The sequence below is a fragment of the Octodon degus genome, unplaced genomic scaffold (assembly GCF_000260255.1).
Source record: "Octodon degus isolate 3935 unplaced genomic scaffold, OctDeg1.0 scaffold00057, whole genome shotgun sequence".
Lineage (NCBI taxonomy): Eukaryota > Metazoa > Chordata > Mammalia > Rodentia > Octodontidae > Octodon > Octodon degus.
The window spans coordinates 3,941,395-3,947,235 of record NW_004524633.1 but is presented as its reverse complement, the minus strand read 5'-3'; positions in this window follow the sequence as shown (position 1 = coordinate 3,947,235).

Below are 5,841 nucleotides of genomic sequence, written 5' to 3'. Positions count from 1 at the left end.
GTAGGTGCTTTAGACCACTGAGCCATCTCACCAGCCCCATTGAAGCATTTGACTCAGCTCTTTTTCTCAGTGATATCCCACCATCACTTAAGCGTTGTGAGAGTCTCATGAGGTCATAGATGTACATGATGAAACCCCACGCGTGGGCAGTGAAGTCTTAGGCTGCTCCTAATTAGTAGGGTCCAGGCACAGTTAAAACTAGATATGATGAACAGGCCCTTCTGTCTGCTGGAGGAATTAGGAAAACCAAAAAGCAGCACCTCTGGCTTTTAAGTAGTTTATTACTGGCTAATAGAACCCAATTGTGTATAATTATTTTTTATCTTGACATGGGTTAAATCAGTTTTCTTAATGGTTAAAAATAGAAAACAAAGTAATACTGTCATTTTCTTTCCACATGATGACATTTTTCATTTGGCCTCTTCAGTTAAGACAGTTTTTTTTTTTTTTTTTTTGGCGGTACCAGGGATCAAACTCAGGACCTTGTGCTTGTCAGGCAGGCACTTATGCCACTGAGCTGCGTCCCTGGCCCAACTCAGTGACTTATTTTGAACAGGAAAGTGGCAGGAGCAAGAGGGCCTGGCATATGCATGGCGCTCTCATTTGCTTCCCGTGTCAAGCTGTAAGTTTGGGAGAAGAACTTGTCTCAGGTTGGTTAATTAAGGTGTCTCTTGTCTGCCTTCCTGTGAAACACGGTGGCATTGACTGACACCTGCCTTCAAGTCTAAGAATGATGTCCAGGTGAGTTATGGACTGACTTTGCTCAGTTTTTATCCCTAAAGTAGTTGATTAGTAAAAACAAACCATCTTCATTTTAACTTTCATTTTTTATTATTATCAGAGTAGTAATTGAAAAGGCCCCAAATGAAAAATTTTTTAGGATGTTGTATTTATTGAAGAACGTTCACTGAGGTAAAAAATTATTTTTTAAAAATTTTTTTATTTATTTGTTTGGTATACGGTTTTGCTACGCAGCTTGGACTGGACTCATAGTGACCCTCCTATCTCAGCCTCCCCAGCACTGGGGTTACAGGTGTGCAGTACCACACTTGGTTTCTGCTGGCAGGCTTGGTGAGGGGCGAGCATAGCGTGCAGTACTGGGATTGAACCTGGGTCCTTGAGCTTCCCAGGCAGGCACTTAGACCACTGAGCTATATCCCTGGCCCTAAAAAATGGTTTTTTAAAAGATGTAGACACATGTCACAGTTGATTTTTTGCTTTTTTTTTGGGGGGGATGTATTTAGTACAGGGTCTCACTACACATATCGGACTTGTAGTGATCCTCGTTTTCAGTCTCCCAAGCACTGGGATTACACGTGCATGCCACCATACCCAGTCTCACTCCCTGTGGCAGTGTGCCCCACCTGCTGCTGGGCTGCTGTGGCACGCTGGAGATAGAACCCTGGTCCCTGTGGCTGTCCAGGTAGGCGCTTTAGTTCCCTAAGCTATCTGGCTGGTCCTCACAGCTATTTTAAACTGGTAAGGATGATTCCTTTGGGATAATCAAATTTTCTAGATAAAGAAAATTTATTTTACAATAATTACACCTTAAAAACTTCACCTTGATGACAAACAGGAAATACATTTTTTGTGTCAGGCACTGAGTTGCCCGAGTGTCATTTCTTCTGGCATAGGGTCCTGTATACTGTGGTGGTGCTGAGCCCTTTGCCCCCAGGGCCATGGGACTGCACTGGCTGGTGTCAGTGGCCCAGGCCTGAGCTTTGCCACTCAAGGACTGTGGCTTAGAAACATAAACCTTACTTTTGTCCATTTTAAAAGAAATTGAAATGGGAAAACTTGGTAGCTGTTATGATGATAATAGGAATGGTCTTTTGGGTCTTACACAAATGCACACAGGCACACACATACATGTGCACACACGCTTTTGTCCAGTACGGATTAGCTAGTGTTGGAGTGCTTGTTGTGCTTTCTATGGCTTTGTTACCGGCCCCCTGTTCTCTTGAAGTATCAGTGTGCTGTGTGTGTGGCCCGTTCCTCAGGATCTGCTGGCATCTAGTTGCTGGTGTTATCACAGAGCTCTGAGCCAGAAGCCTAGCAATACAGGAGTGTGTGAAATTTCTGTAGCATTTGCTTTGGAGAACTTGTATTTTGTGTGTGCTACTTAACAGTGAGGCTTTATATATTGAAATGATCCATTTGTACACTGGCCTCTGTTTGGGAATGAATTGTGTTGACCCACCCAGCTGGGGGACACAGTCTGTGTGGTTTTCCTTGTCCTTCTCTGGCCCCGACCATGTGCCTTGTGGCACATGTGCACTACTGGTGTGGTACTGGCTGGATTCTGCAGTGTAGAGTGGAAGTATGTGCTCTCTGTGCGCTTATAGAAAAGTATTGTGTGACTGTGCATTAGCTCTCTGGCCGTGACCTTGTGCATTGTATGTCTGTGTGCTGAGGCACCTGTGAGTGATGGTGCTCCCCATTGTAATGCAGGAACGATATTTGGAAGAATTCAGTCTCTCCTTCCTTGTGTAAATGAGTAACTCTTGTCTAACTTCAAAGCTGATAATTTTAAAATGTGCTGCTGGGGCTGGGGAAGATAGCTCAGAAGTCTGAGCACCTGCCTGGCAAGTTAAAGGACCTGAATTGATCCCTGGTACAACATGCTTTGCCGGCCCCCAAAATGGGTGTGGTGGTACATGCCTGTAATTCCAGCACTGGGGAGGCTCAGACAGGAGGATCACTACAAGTCCGAGCTGCATAGTGAGACCCCGTGTCCAATCAATCAATCAATCAATCATTCAATCAATCACAAGTCCGAGCTGCATAGTGAGATCCTGTGTCCAATCAATCAATCAATCAATCATTCAATCAATCACAAGTCCGAGCTGCATAGTGAGATCCTGTGTCCAATCAATCAGTCAAAATAAAAGCAAACAGAAAGACTTGCTGCTGCCAGCTCTGAATGGTGACTACATTTCTGCAAGCAGCAAGCTCTTTAAGTTGAGCAGTGGGCTGGAGCTGTGTGTGGTGGCTTTGTGCCCTCCTTGCCCCTAGCTTGGTGGCTGCAGGGTGGCCCTGTGTGTGTACTTTGCATAGCATCTCCTGGCAGGACAGCTGTCCACATCAGAGTGGAATGCCAGGTGGGAAAGGTGCCCTAGGGCGGGCTGTGTTAACTACTTCCACACAGTGGTTCTTTTTTTTTTGCTCCAATTGCCTTCAGGGCAGGTTTGTCTGGCTTGAGTTGTGGGGATGGAACCACAGCAGCCTGAGCCTGACTGCTTTGTTGAAGCAGCCACTTAAAGAAGTGAGCTACGGGGCAGGCCCCCCACACAGTGGTTCTTTAGAGGTACAGGAGCCAGCAGAATCCCCAAGGAAAGGTCAGGTGTTCCTCCAGTTCAGTTAATTACCAGGTTAGATACTGACCTGATAATATGAAATAAGCATAGTGAGGGTGCTCAGCACATGGCTGTGTTCAGAGGCACTGAATGGTTGTCCTGAGATACCATCGGCCTGAGACCTCTGCCGCCTGCCGCCACATCCTGTGTGGATGTAGAACACTAGGATGAGGGGCTCTCTGGGGAAGCCTGTTTTTCTCAGTTTCTTTTGCAGAGAACTCTGCTTTTAGTGGAGAAACCTGACAGTGTATGGTTTTGTGTCCCCAAGAGTGTATGTACTGGCTTCAAATGCAGCTAATACTGTTCTGCGCCTTTTGAAGGCTACCAGTGTTGGGGAAAGGAGGAGGTAAATAGTCTGGTAGCAGAGAAGAGAGTGGTAAGCTGAAACTAGGCCGTCCAGCCTGAGGGAGGCTTTGGGCTTGCCACGCTTCAGGGAGTTTGAGGAGTGATGTGGGATCAAGAGTTCAGACAAGTAAAGGGCTGCTGGTTTGGTTTTTACTAAGTAGGCTTAATTTATAGGCCAGAGAACGGACTCCTCTACTATTCGTTCCTGGGTTTTTTAGTTATTCATGCACTGAAGGTATGAAATAGCATAGCACATCAGCAAGGTTTTCTAAGGCTCTCTTGATTAGTCTGGGGATAGGGGAGCCTGCGGTGGGAGCCTGGTGGCAGTGCATCCTCCCAGGTGCATCTTGTAGTTCTTTCTCAGCCCCACCCTGTGGAGCGCTTTAAATGTGGGTCGCCAAGGAGGCTGGGAGTTGGGATAAGCTGGTTGCTGTTGTTGGCGTAGGTCAGACGCAGGTCAGGCCCAAGACATCAGGGCCCAGCGGAGTCAACTCTTGGGCCTTAGGCCTGGGAGCAGTCCTCAGGAGGTTGGTGATGGTACTTTCCCTGCAAAATGCCATGTCCTCCAGGGTGCTCTTGCTGGTGGATGTCCATTATCTGCTTATCCCTACCTGTGGGAAGGAACACTGCTAGCTTTAGCGGTATAGCCCATAGGGGACTTCTGATGCTGCAGGCTCGTGTGACTTGGTGTGCGCAGTTGTGCAGTGGGTAGCCTGGGAATAGGCTATGGTAAGGATGCACTGGAGCCCACTGGGTCCAGTAAACAAATGGTCAGGAGGACCAGGTGCTGGGGATAGTTAGGTGAGGCCTCCGTGGATCCGAGGCCTGTGGTGTTCTGGAACTGGCAGGTGGGGCCCCTCCCTCTTTGCTGGTCCTTTTCCCTGTTCTTGTAAGGAGTAATCATAGCCACTGTTCGTATGGTATGTAAGTTGCTCTCCACCTCCCCACAGCCATCCAGCCCTGTGCTTTGCGGGTCAGCTTCTGTGCTGGTTCCGCCTTTATGTAGGCTCCTGTTCAGGAGGCTGGCCCTGAGTGGCACATGCCTGTAATCTCAGCACTGTGGTAGGCTGAGGCAGGAGGATACCAGATCTGAGCCCAGCCTGGACAACTGAGTGACTTGGTGCGATACCCTGCCATGAAACCAAACCAACCAAGCCAAACATAGGTCAGTGGGAAGGCCTTGGTTTCAGTCTCCAGTACCTCACTTGGGGAACAACTTCGTTTATTCTGCCTTTGTGCCATTTGTTGCATTTTTTGTTGAGCAAGTGTCTGAGGACTGGCCAGGCTGGAGGATAGTCAGGGAAGCTGCCTAACAGCCCTATGCCTTCCTCATGGTCTGCAGGACAGGGGCTCCCCTGTATTCATTCCTCCAGGGGCTGGTCCTTGCGCTGTCCCATGCTGTGTTTTAGTGTGTCTTTTGGGAGGACATGTGTGTTTGTGTAGTCATTGCACGCTCAGGTGCAGGCGTGCCTGGGGGCCTGAACAGGCTTCATGATTTGGAGATGGTCACCAGGTGGGAAACAGGCAGACACGAGGGCAGCCCTGGGATTCTTTGAAAGCAGACTGCCTCCAAGGCAGCAGTGTGCATGCTGTGGGCCGGCAGGGCACTGCCCCTTGGTAGCCACACTCTGCCTGGTCTCATGTGTGCCTCAGGATTCCTCTGTGTGTGTGTGTGTGTGTGTGTGTGTGTGTGTGCCTGCGTGCCTGCTCCTTGGCCCTAGGAAAGGCCTCTTGGAGCTCAGTGTAGGCATAGTTGTGCAAGGCCCTTGTAGTTGCCTCCTGTTGACCCCTGGGAAACCTGTGTGATGAGGTTGTGGGAGCAGGCATGGCTTGGGCACAGATGACTCAGGCCTGATGGATGCTGTTCCGCCAATGATGCTGCTCAGCCCAGGCTGCTACATCTTCTGTCTCAGGGTGGCTTCCCGACCTCTGGCATCAAGGAGCGCCCTTGTTTAAGCCCAGACAGGGAGATCTCTTCCCAGGAAGGTGTTTTACTGCTCTGGAACTTGGAGTAAGCTCTCCTCCCTCCTCCCCATGCAGAGTGGACCCTGGTTTCCCAAGTGGTGGCCAGACCAAGGGAAGCCTTCTGCCCCAAAGCGACATCCTGGCCCCTTTGTTTTTTTTTTTTTTTTTTTTTTTT